The sequence below is a fragment of the Tursiops truncatus genome, chromosome 3 (assembly GCF_011762595.2).
Source record: "Tursiops truncatus isolate mTurTru1 chromosome 3, mTurTru1.mat.Y, whole genome shotgun sequence".
NCBI lineage: Eukaryota > Metazoa > Chordata > Mammalia > Artiodactyla > Delphinidae > Tursiops > Tursiops truncatus.
This window is the reverse complement of record NC_047036.1, coordinates 56464577-56477830: the sequence shown is the minus strand read 5'-3', so window position 1 is coordinate 56477830 and position 13254 is coordinate 56464577. Positions and strand designations below refer to the sequence as shown.

General features: G+C 41.5%; 1 protein-coding gene and 1 long non-coding RNA gene across 4 annotated transcripts in view; one reads left to right on the top strand and one right to left on the bottom strand.

The window, feature by feature from the left end:
• The window catches only part of ZNF366 (zinc finger protein 366), a 66554-nt gene that overhangs the window by 3039 nt on the left and 50261 nt on the right, over window positions 1–13254 (top strand). The gene's annotated exons all lie outside the window — the stretch shown is intronic.
• The window catches only part of LOC141278287 (uncharacterized), a 45910-nt gene that overhangs the window by 1927 nt on the left and 30729 nt on the right, over window positions 1–13254 (bottom strand). The window lies entirely within an intron of this gene.

The window sequence follows — 13254 nt, the reverse complement described above, 5'->3', positions numbered from 1 at the left end:
TAGGGAAGAGTTCGTCTTGGGATAAAAGTCTTGAACTTAGATGAATGTTTGAAGAGACTACATGATATTGTAGATGTTTCATTCTCCCTTTCACCCACTTCCCCAAGCTCTCGAGCTCTGTGCTCTTGGTGACCTTTTCCCTAGCAGTGGAGGGCTGGAGGCTTTCTTTTGGAGACCATGGTGGCAGTGACTCAGCCAAAGAGAGGAGGACTTGAAGTGACATGTTCTCCCCACAGTGAAGGCTAACAGATCCCTCTCCTCAAATATTTTAGCAGTAAGCCACTTACTTTATCACTGATGAATAGAATACCAGTATCACCACTTGTGTGTGTGTGTGTGTGTGTGTGTGAGATCCAACTGCTATTTTTCTCTCACTCTAACCTTTAAAACCTACATCCTGGTTAGTCTGTTAAGTAATAATGATACTTTAACTTAGGTCTTAGTTAAACTTCCCTCTCCATCTTCCAAAAGCAAAACACACAACCAGAGCAACAACCAAAATCTACCACCAATAACCCAAAACTTTGAGGTTCTTTTGTTAGAATAAGAGGCTCTGATACAATAGAGACTTGTTTGGACAACTTAACCCTCAGAGAGCAAAGTGAAGCTGGGGTTTTCTACCCTAATGTGCAAAAAATGTGTCTTCTAAGGTGGCTTAGAGCAGGGGAACAAAGACCAGTTTGGGAGTGAGAACACTTCTGCTCTGTTTTGTCCAACCTCTGCTGCCCCCTATACGTGTGACCTGATAGGTTTCTTCACTTGCTTGGACCTCAGTTTTCTCTGTAAAATGATGAGGTTGGACCAAATCAGTGACTCTCAAAGTGGCCTGTGTGAGTGCGTATCAGAATTCACCTGGGCCTTGTTTACACTCTTCTCCCCTGCCCACTGCACTAGACGATCTATGAGATTCTTATGCTGACATCCTGTGATTCTCTAAAACAGATGGTCACTGTCTTGCTCTGTCTTCTTCAGGATTGCATTGACATTAAACTAAAACATATGTTTTAAGGGCCATACTTTTAAGCATAATTCCTATTCGGCATTTGATGTTCTCTCCAGAAATTAGTTTGGACGTATCAATTGTTATTCTAGAAGCTGTTAGCATTATGGAGTAAGGAATATGCAACCAATCGGATGAGATTGATGAATGTTCTATAACAATATATGTATCATAAAGGAGCAATTACTTAGAATTATAAATATTGTAATTCTGTATGAATAGCACTCTTCGATTTATGCATTTATATATTATTTGCATCTTACATTAAGATACAAATGCATTCTTTCTTTAATCAAGGAAAACACAGATACTATTTTTTTCTGTTCACTTTAAAAAAATATTTGTAGATTCAATCTCATAAGTTTTTTGGTTTTGTTTTTACCTGTTTACAGTGTGTGTTGTGCTGAGCCTATTTTAGAAGTTAGATCCTTGTCCCTAAGTTAATACTGACATGGAAAGGCAAAAGATTGATAATGGTGTTTGAAAAACTGGCACCCACAAGTCCTGTTAAATCTGCTTTAATCATAAGAAAAATCTGTAGCTTAGAGAAAAATTTCTGATTTCCCTAATTTCATTTCTACCCAAATCTCTTGAATATTTTTCTCACATGTTTATATGGCTAATAAGTAGAGCAGCAGTGGACACAGGTCTCCACCTGACAGAAGCAGAGAGGCAGCAAATATTTTGATGTGCACTCACAGAAACAGCTAGCCTAATGATGGCTGTTCTTTTTAACCATTCAAATATCAAATACATTTAGATAAAACAATGACATATAGATAAAAGAATAAGAACATGTCTTCATCAGAAGTTATGTGTAATACATAAACTCACTAGACAGTAAGCACCATGAGGACAGAGCCTTTGTTCGTTCACTGCTATACGCCTAGGGCCTAGAATAGTGCATGGCATAAGATAGATGCACAATAAATATTTGTGGACTAGATGACAATAAATAAGTGGGCTGTAGAGTGAAATATGCTATCTTAATATAATGCTAAATACAGCAGTTAGTAAGTTGAAAATTAGTCAAAGTTTCTGGGGTTCTGGACAGTGCCAAACTGCCAGCTTGACATGTTTATTCCCACCTGAATTGACTGGAGTTATGGCTTGTTCCACCATGACATGCATGGGGCTGTTACATGTATATTAATGTGTCATCTTGGCAAGGAACCCACCCACTTGCTTCTGGGAGATAAACATATATCAGATACACAGCAAAGACTTTGGTTGCATTTCATTTTGCATTCGTTTTCTGGGCAGATGATGGGTTAGCACATTGTTTTTGGCGAGAGAGAGAGACAGAGAGAGAGTGGTCATTTGTTTCTCCTTGACTAAAAGAGTTGTGAGCCAGGATTTAGCCTTGTAGGAAATGCTCAGTGCTCTCAGGTTTTTTATAGGCAGGGCTGTAAATCCAAGTTAAAGGGATGCCACTGAGTTTACACAAACACGAAGGAGTGAATTCAGGGAGGGAAATGTGATATCCTTGTCGCACACAATACCTTTTCCTTTATATAATTAGGCACTGGAGACAGCCAAAATGAACAAATCCTGGATTGAGGCAGTTTCACACTTATTTGGCAAATTTAAAGTGGTAAATATAAGTATGAATATAACAACATTGGGGTCTTAGGTTTCCATTATCCATAGTAGGAACGGAGAAACCTCTCTTTGTTCACATTGATAAAGCCTGTCTCTTTAGTGCCAAATACCAGGGCCACACAAAGGAATTCTGACCCCTTCTCCAATTTTCCTATGATCTGCTACGGCCCCGCTTTGACCTCATTCTGTGACGGCCACTGGTATTAATGGGAGAATGAGATAACCACAGGATCACCACCACTCGCAACATTTATGGAGGAGTCATGACGAAGTTTGGGGACCGCCAAGAACTTTACATACATTATTTCACTTAACCCTCCCATTCTAAGAAATAGGTGCTTTATTCTCCCCATTTCAGAGATGAGGAAAGGCAACCACCTTGTTTAACAGATAGGCTAGAAAAAGTTAAGTGATTTACTCAAGGTCACTGAATTGATGTTCCTTGTTTTCAGGTTTCTCATTAAGGAGGAAGCAGCTAATAATTATTATTTTTTAATTAAGTATCCCTTAAGGCAGTGTTCCTCAAGTGTAGTCCAAGAACCAACAGCATGGCATCACCTGGGGGTCTGTTAGAAAAGCGGAATCTCAGGCTGCACCCCAGACCCCCTGAATCAGAATCAGCATTTTAACATAATCTCCGTATGATTCAGGAGCACATTCAAGTTTGAGCAACACTGCCTTAGGGTTTGGATCTGTTGTATACACAGATTGATTTCAGAATGTAGGTCCCTGTTCTACAGAGTCCTTTTGTAAACTTTGAACTTGTCCAGGACAACATAACTCCCTCTTGGATAATGGTGTTACTGGACAAGCCTCTGAGCAGCATTAGGCATGATTTTTGTGGTCTCACCTAGCAAGTTAACGCGGTACCAAGGTACCCTAATAATCTCAGAGAGTAAAGGTCTGGGGTATTGTTCTTCAAGTGTCTTTTGAGAACCAAACATCAGAATCACCTGGGGCCGATTACTAGGCCTTTCCCAGCTCTAACGTATCTGGGGAGGGGCCTAAGGCTCTGACTGTCCCACAGGCTACTGGCTCAAGGTAAGGAAGACCCAGCAGGGGCAGTGACAAGTTTTGGGAACATCATTCCAAAAAGGTGTCCAGCTTTTTCAGCGGTTTGAAAAAATATTTAAAAGCAACAGTATGAGAGAGTATCTCAGAGCCCTTCTGGGAAGAAGAGGTACGCTGCCAGCTTCTCCCTTTGAATGCTAGAGAATGGGGACAAGAAACCCTGCTACCTGCCTCTGGGAGAAGGTTGGGGGGCGGGTCCCCAGCATCACCGCCAAGGAGCAGATGCCAGTACACACCCCTCACTCTTCCCAGTTCGAAAGAATCCTTAGAGCTTCCTTTGCACTGGGGACTCACCGTTCTCACTTAGAACAGAAATCAAGAGGGGCTATTGTTGGAGGGGTGGGGGAAAGGAAGCAGGGCCGGAAGAGAGTGAGGGAGAGGACCGGAATAACCTCTGGTTTGCTTCAGCCTGGACACAAGGCCTTTGCCTGGATGGAGACGGTGGCTTCTCCCCCTTAATGGAGGCCCTCTGGCCTTCCTCACGGGAAGTGCAGGGAGAGAAAGAACTCTGTGTTTTCAACGTTGTTTTATGGAACACCCACCACAAAAGCCACTGCTTGTCTCTTACTGTTTTTCTAATTCAGGCAGTTTTCTTCCCCACAGCATAGTGGAGCTCCCTCCCCTCCCCTCCACCCCAGATAGCTTTTTCAGTTAAAAAAATGTACGAAAGGGGATCTTTCAGCATTATCCTGAAAAATGTATACATTGAAGACTTTTAAGGTGCGAAGGAGCACCGTACCTAATCCACCAAGGTGGGGTTCCTGAACTACTAGAACTTGAAATCTTAGGGTGAAGAATATGCAAAAAGCTCTACAAGGTTACTCCTAGGTATATCCAGAATCCTGCCTCCCACCGGATTTTTTAAGAGTTGTGGGGAATTCCCTGGCGGTCCAGTGGTTAGGACTCTGCGCGCTCATGCAGCGCAGCCAGAAAAAAAAAAAAAGAGAGAGTTGGGCAAGCACCATCTTTCTTAACACTCAGGAGATATTCAGTATGCAATGCAACAAGCAAGTCTGCGTCTCCTCCAACATCATCCAGAGCTCTCCTGCATCCCAGTCACATCAGCACCAACCCCTGTCTCTGGATCCCCAGGGATGGAGAGTTCTTATCTCCTAGCTGTAGCCTGAGTCGTGAGTCTTAAAGAGGATGTTGGAGAAGGAGTAGAGAGCCTAGTGTTTGGAAAAGAAGGTGCAGCTCAATATTACATCATTTTGGTTTGTCTTTACAACCTTTAAGTGCTCAGACATTCCATACTTTACCCTGGCTCCTTGGGCTCTTTCTGAGCCTCCTAGGAGAGGGATTTTGGCATCACATATTCGGTACCTGCAGTGAGGAAGGACAATCTGCTGTGAGCAGATCCTATCCCAGAAGGATTAGGACATAAAGTGCTAAATTTATTTGCTTTTCAACCACTATGGATTTGGGGGGAGGGGGAGTTGGTTTACTTAATAAAGTGCTATCTCTCCTGTACATGGCACATGTGCCTTACACACGTGTGTATAAGCACACACACACACAGACTATCCAAAATCATTGGCTCTTATGGAAGGAAACTGTGGATTAGCCCCAAACTGTTTATTTGACTCAAGAATGTAGTACCTGATTCTTAGTCCCCTATACTTTCAAACAGATTTACTATCATAATTATATTTTTCTTAGATATAATAAAAAAGCTTGAATTTTGTTAGCTAGTGGCAGTAGCGGAGAAGGAGAGAGGACTTAAGTGTTACTGCAAAAAATTCATAAAGGGTTCCATTCACTTATTGTGTGTTGTTTTGAAAATATAAGTAATGCAGAAGAGAAGGCTAAACTTGGAGTCAGAGATAGAGGCTTGAGTGTGCTCGCTGACACATGAATAGAAGGCAAGTCAGTGAACCCAAAAGCATATGGAAATTTAGTATATGACAAAAATAGCATTGCATATCAGAGAGGAAAGTTGGATTATGTAGTTAATGGTGTTGGCATACCTAGGTAGCTATTTGGGAAAAACAAACATATCTCTTCCTTATTTCTTAAGTTAAAATTCCGGATAGATCAAAGATTTAAAATGTTAAAAATAAAAGCATAAAAATAATAGGAAAATGGCAGATTTATTTTTTTTGAATCTCAGGGTAGGAAAAGTCTTTCTAGTTTTATCTAGAAGCCTTAACATTTATTATACATTAAAATTAAAAGGCTTCTGTAGGGCCCAAACTCAATAAGCAAGGTGAAAAAGGCAAACAAAAAGCTGGGGGAAACATTTTAAACATGTATCACAAAGAACTTAATATGAGCAGAAAATGGACAAATGACATGAAACACATTTCACATAAAATGAAATATATTTGGTTCTTAAACATGTAAAAAATACTCAACCTACTTCATAAAAATGGATGCAAATTAAAACTATGAGATACCATTTTTTACCTACTTGATGAAACAAAAGATAAAACATTTATTAACGTATTTGTTTCTGGGGATCTGGAGAGTACTGTCATATATTGATGGTAGAATAGTGAATTAGTAAAACTTTACTATAGAGAGCAATTTGTGAGTGTCTATCAAAATGTAAAAGTGACTCCTCTCGGAAATTATATTACAAATATACCTGTAAGATGTAAAAAGACATACCTACAATGCAAGACAAGAAAAAAGAAAAAACAGATTAGGTATAGCATAATTGTCCAATAAGGGATTGGCTCAATTAAGTACAGTACATATATATAATGAAAATGCTTCTGATTTTATGTTCCATGCTCTGATAATTTCTTTAAGGATGATCATTTCACATCCATCTACATTCCTCTTGTCCTTTCCCTGCCCGCATGTCACTAAATGCCACATACAAAGTCACAACCAAAAGCTCTGTTCCTCCTCCTTCAGTTGACTCTCAAATCGTAGGGTCCCCATTCCCTTGGCAACGTGTAAAATATGGGTGTCAACCAGGGTGAGAAAGCAGCCCAGAAAGCCGAGTTTGAGAGGGGAGTGGCAAGGCAGTATAGAGGAGTGGTTACAACCCATGTTCTGGGGGCAGCTGCTTGAGATCAAGTCCCCGCGCACCTGCTTGCCAGCGGTGTGCTCATGAGTAGTTTAATTTCTTCATCTGCATGACAGGTATAAAAGAGCACCATCCTCTTAGGGTTTGTTGTGAGGATTAAGAGTGATAATGCATGCAACTGCTTAGCACAGTGCCTGCCTTATAGTCATATTCAATAAATATTAGCCCTTTTAGTTATTTATCTGAAGTCTCCCTGCTCATGGGATCTGGAGCTTTCCTGGGGAAGTGGGGAAGAGCATCTAAGTCATCAAGCTGTGTACTCATTAGCACCATGAACTGAGAGTCCTGGGGTGATTCAAAGGCTTTTTTTTTCCCCAATCCAACAACACAAAGGGAGAGACTGGAGTAATTTCTGCTGCCCCCAAGCTAGTATCATTCAGGGAAACTACTTCCACAATTCTATCCCCTGGAGTCAATTATATCCTGAAAACGTGATAAAGGCAGGCTGGAAAATTGCAAGATTGTGACATTATGCGGGGGGTTGTGCCAGTTAAGTTAAGCAGCAAGTTTCCATTTGCATGAAAAATGTTCCTTAAATCACATTTGGATCAAAATATCATTAAATATTAATATTAGGGCCATTGTATAACTTCCTCCCCATGGTAGTCATTTAATAAATATGAGTTGCAGCTTCAAACCAAACCAAACCAGACCAAAAGCCTTCCATCACCATGACGTGCATATGCCCGTGTTTCCCAGCTTCAGTCTCAGTGCAGCCCAGCAAGGGATGTATCTGTGCGCCCCTGTAACTTCAAGTGTCTCAGCCATGGATAGCAGCCCTCCAGCAAAAACAATAAAAAATATTTGACAGCTTTTAAGTGAATTGAATTTTCCTTCTGTGTGTAAGGTGATAGTGAACCCTCTTTGCATACACTTAAATATTATCAGATCACATTCTAGAACTAGATTCCAGAAGGCATAGTTTAGCTTAGTGGGTTGCCCTGCCTACTAATTCTTTCACGTGTGTCTGTTCTCCCTAACTACATTGGAACTGTATTTGTCAGAGGCTGTTTTTAACTATTTTTATACTCTCTCAGACAAGAGCCCTCCAAATTCTTGTTGGTCTCACATTAAAGCTCTTATTATCCCCACTTTAGAGATGAGTAAACCGAGACTCAGAGAAGATAGGCGATTCGGCAGAAGTCATAAGTTCTGTGAATCTCCAGGGCCTGTGGAGTTATTGCAAGGAGTCAAGGGGTCTGTATTTGGATGTCAAGTACCTACTGTTTGCACACTGACTAAATAATGTTTTGAAAGTACACGTACCTCTGCTTTCAAATCTTGTTATATAGTGGTAATTAATAAAATATAAATTAATTTCAAATGTTGCTGAATTAAAAATAGCTTTTGGTTATTTTGTATTTTTTCAAACTTTCTGGGGATTTGCAAAATGTGTTTATTTATGAAATTTTCAAAGGGCATCATGCTGAAAAACCTGGGAACCACTGTCTGTAGAGCAAAGCTGGTGTTCACTAATAAATTACAGGGCGGTATTTTGAATAATCTAGGTCTTCTGGTGGCAGTGAGATTTTCTACTCTTAAACTGCTACCTATACCTATATTTGATAGAAAGTGTCTGGAAGTAGTCATCATTATTGTTTAATTTCTTCCTTCGTCTAACAGCTGTCTCCCTAAAGATTCCCTTCTGACCTGTGTGACATTGGGCAATCGGCTTCACCTATTTGCGTACTAGTTTCCTTATTGGCAAAATGGGGAAAAGGGTAGAGCCTACCTCATAGGGTGCTGTGACGGTCACGTGAGTGAATGCACGTGATGCCTTAACACATTCTTGTCACATAGGAAAGAGCAAATGTGCTCTTGTTGTGTTAGGCACCACTTGCTGCCCCACTTTTTGTCACATAGTTGGAACTTGACAGACATTTGGGGGATAAATTTATGAATAAGTGAAAATGTGGAATAGGAAGAAAGGGCAATTCTAGATATGTAATTCCTCATCTACGTTTCCTTAGTCACAGGCAGGCAGTTAGGACAGCGGCTTTTATGAAGATACTGTGTTTGGGAGTATTTGCTTCAATGAGCTCGAGCTAGAGAGACGATGATGTTTCTATATATTCTGGTCCAGTAGCTGTTACAAATCTATCAACTTTATGTCATCAAAATATGCATTTATAGATCAGGCAGGAAGAGTTTGGGCTTGGAGCAGATGTCAAGGCTTTATTCCTCCTTAGAAACCATGAGAGGAAACAAGACCAATAAACCATCTAGATAGGAGGAGAGAAGCAATGCTTTCTTGCCACAAACCAAAATGCTGAGGATCACAGTTATGAGAGGGTCAAAGGAAGTCAGAATGACCTTTCACAGCAGGCTCAATGTTTATGTAGCTTAAAATTTCACTTCCAGATCATCCCATGATAGTTATTTAGCTTTATGCCATGAACAACCTTTGAGCCCGACAGAAACTTTTTTTTTTCAGTGTTTGCAAAGTGAGTTGTTTAAGGTAGAAAAAAAGAACCTGTTGCTAGACTTTTAAAAATGGGCTGCCCTGAGTGTCACTACTGCCTGACATAATTGTTTCTAACAAAGGTCTCAGGCTGATGGGCCGATGAAGAGATAATCAGCTTCTCCAAACTGGCTGCTTTTCCCAAGACCAGGCAGTAATAATCGTAGCAGCTACTCATCGTTGGCTGTACCACGTGGGCAAGGCTCTGTGCTGGTGCTGTGGGCACTACATGAATAAAACCCAGTTCGAGCTTTCCAGAAGTTTCCAGTAAATTAATGGTTATACTGAATGGAGGTGAATATGCTTCCCTGTCACCTCCATCCATTGACACTGTTTCTACTCACTGGGACCACACAGAACAAATCCAGTCCTTGCAAGTATCGGCCCTTTGAAGTATTCATGTACAAGCTATCAAATCCCCAGACCTCCAACACGCCTCCTTCTTAACACTCCAGGTTCCGTCAGCCATCTCAGTAAGGTGTGGTTTTGCATCTCCTCACCAGCAGGTTGCACTCCTCTGTGTGCTCTCCAGTGTGTCCCTGTCCGTAAGTTTTGATCCAGAATGCCCCCCCCCACCCCGCATCCCAATGGTTTGGCCAGTGCACAGTAGAGAGAGGGGCTCTCTGAGGCCCATTTTCAGAGCTGCAGCAATTGCTGAGATTTTCCCTCAAAAGGTCCAGATGAAAAGGCCTGCAGTAACAAACTAGGAACTTGGAATGAGCATTATTGATTTGTCTTGTTATTTTTCTAGATCTCTAGCCCTAATCTTGTTTCAGGTCTTCCTCCTTCCTCTTTACAACCACGAGAATCTCTTCTTACTAGTATTGTTAGGAAGCCAAAAATACTAGTATAGTTATATTTATTGAGGGCTTTTTTTTCTGTCAAGTGTTTTGTATACCTTATTTTATGAAGTCTCATAATTAACCCCGTGAGGTGGTTTTCTTTTTTTTGTTTGTTTCAAGATGAGGAACCTGAGGCTCGGAGATTAAGTAGCTGGTCACAGTTGGTAGGTGAGAGACCTACAATTTAAACCCTGGGCTGCCTAACTTCTCAGCTTATGCTCCTTCTACCTCACTCAGCCTCTCTGTGATATAGCACATTGGAACATTTCTAGTGCTTTATCTGACCATACTAGGCACTCAATAAATGTTAGTTTCCCTTTCTCTTATCAGCCTTTCTCGTCCTCCAACTAATGCAACCTAAAAATGAGGAAGAAGGTTGTGAGTTGCCAGAAGTATGTGCCAGGCCCCTGAGGTGGCCGTGCAACATCAGTGCCCACATGATGGACCTTTAGCCCTCTAAGCTCCTTCCAAGGAGCTGTGGGCCAGCTCTAAAGGGCCCCTGTTAATCTACTAGCCGACTAGCTTACTATTGAGGGATGTCTAGCGGTTCTTGCTAACCAATCCGCACCCCTTATAGTTTCCTCCTCTTCAAATAATTCTATCCATTCCCGAAACTTCAAGGAAATTCAGAGTATCTTCAGAGCCACCAGCACCTCAAACCTAGTCCTGCCTCCTTTGGAACTTCGGATCTGTAAACCAGGGCAAGATGTAGAGAGCAAGTTTCATCTCAGGGTGAGCCTCTCTTTGGCTCCTCCTCTCACTGGGGTCCTTTATGCCCCTTTGAGAGCTCTCTAATGTAGCACCGTCAACAACTACCATACTCAAGTTCAGTAGTTCTCAACTGGGGACAGTAGAGTCCGCCCCGGAGGCATTTGGAAACAGGGAGATTATCACAATGACCAGGGGGCACTATTGGCATCTAGTGGTTGGGGGTGGGCAGGGATGATAAAGTTCTGCCGTGAACCCACACAAAATACCAATAGTGTCCTCTCCCCTTGAGAAAGTCAGGACCATGACTTTTCTCACCATTGTCCATCCATGCCCAGCACAGCACCTATCCTTCCACAGATGCTTAATACAAATCTCTGAATGAACGTTCTCCTTTGTCACCTTTCCTATTTTTCTGCATGTCTCGTCTCTCACTGGAGGCTCTGAAATAGAGCTGTCTTGCTTGCCTCTAATTTCTGGAAGTGACTGCAAAAGTGGAGGACTTATTAAGCTCTGTCTCATATATATTCCCTTCCTCTTTCCTTCTCTTATGCTTGAAATTTTCAACAGTTTAGAGAACAACAGCCCTAATGAATGCCTTCTAAATTGATCAACAAACATTTACCCTTTGAATGGATCTCAAAGACATGGCTTTCTAGAGTAAATTTAGGTAGGAAATTTTTCCCTCCAACGTGGAGCTAAACACCCTAAAAAAGTATTAGGTTGATGGACTAATTCAATGAGTTGTTAATGATTAAGTCTAAGTGATTTGGCTAAAGCAGCAGCAGTGGCCCATCGGCTTCCCCTCTCAGACCCATGAAGCTACAGCCTGGATTGGGTAGAGAAACGGAGAGGCCTCTTAAGAAGCCAGTGAGGAAAAAGCTGAAAGTCTGAGGTCTGACCATCTTCATCATTCTTACTGAAATGTCATAAAAGCAGGTACTAAGTAGATCAGGGACGCCACCTCCCTCCAGGACAGAGAGCCTGTTAAAGGAGGGTCAGAACCGGATCCCCATGAAAGGTCTGTGCTCCCAGCTCCATGATAGAGGCATGTTGCTGTAGGGTGGACCGTTCTCTGTGGTTGGAAATTTTCAGAGTTCACTGGTTTTACTTTCTGGCTGATTTCCTTGATAAGACACTTAGCTCCTTTCTCTTTTATAAATTTCAGAGAGGAGGTTCTCTTCCCATCATGGGAGTTCCCAGTCTGCTCCACTCAAGGGCTCTCTCATTTTCTTAAAGTGTATGAAGGAATACTTTAAAAAGTCTTAAAACGAAGATTTTCATTCTTCTCAAATTGAAAACAGCCATCTGAAGAGCAGCATAGCTCAGGGCTGATAAGGAAGGGCTGGGAAGGATCACAAAGCAGAGAAATTCAGTAATGGAGGAAAGAACTAGCATTTATTTAGCACTTGCTGTGCGCCATGCAGGTACATAGCAATAGTAACAACTATTAGGTATCTCGTTTTAATCTTTCCCCAGATCCATGAAGTAGTGTATTAGTCAGGATAGACTAGGTAACGTTTCAGTGACAAGCACACTCTAAATCCCCACGGCTTAAAAAAATAAAGAAAAAAGAAAGAAAACAAGGATTTATATCTCCCTCCCATTACATATCCATTTCGTAAATCAACAGTGGCTTTGACCCAGGTCACCTTAGCTTTAGGACCTAGGCTGACAGAAGAGCTATACTGGAAATGTTTCAGGTTGCTATGGTAGAGGGAAAGAAAATTATGGTAACCATGGACTGATTCTCAAAGATTCCACAAGGAAATGACACGTCCCTTGTGCTCGCATTTTGTTGGCCAAAGCAAGTCACACGGCAATGCCTCCAAGTAAAGGGAATAGAGAAGTGCAATCTGACTATGTGCTCAGAAGAAGAGCTAGAAATATTTGATAAAGTGTTATTATCCTGTTATTACAGTTAAGGAAAGGGAGGCTTAGGAAAGTTAGTAGGTCGGGGAGCTGGGATTCTGACTCTGTGTCCTGAGCTCTTTGCTCTTCTATAACAAGTGCATTCTACAGGCATGTTACATGCATGGCGCTATACCTTATCTCCACATGCTGTGATGAGCTTAAGTATCCTTGGGGCTTGAGGTTATGTGCACCTCAGTGTGGACAGGTTAAAGCCAAATCCAAGTAATCGTGACTTAGCTTTTATTTCACATATTTCCATTCTCTTTAAAGGTCTTCAACACATTCAGTGTGAAATCAGTTTGTAACAGAAATTTCATCCTTGAACACATGCCAGATGTTTCTTTTTAATCATAGTCTCAGGTATGATAGGTTTCCTTGCGTATTTCTTTTATTTGTTGAATAATGAGAAAAAGGCCACTCTGCCCTCAGTTTGGTAAGGCTGCTGCCTGGTGGATGTTCAAGATCCAGAGGAAAGGATGCCCCAGCTTCCCTCCATTACCTTCAAGACAGTCCCCAGAAAAAGCATTCCTTGCTCAAAGGCACAATACAATAACAAGACTGATTCTACCAGCCCTTAGAAAATCGATCCTGATATTTCACCTCCATGGAGCTCAGAGGA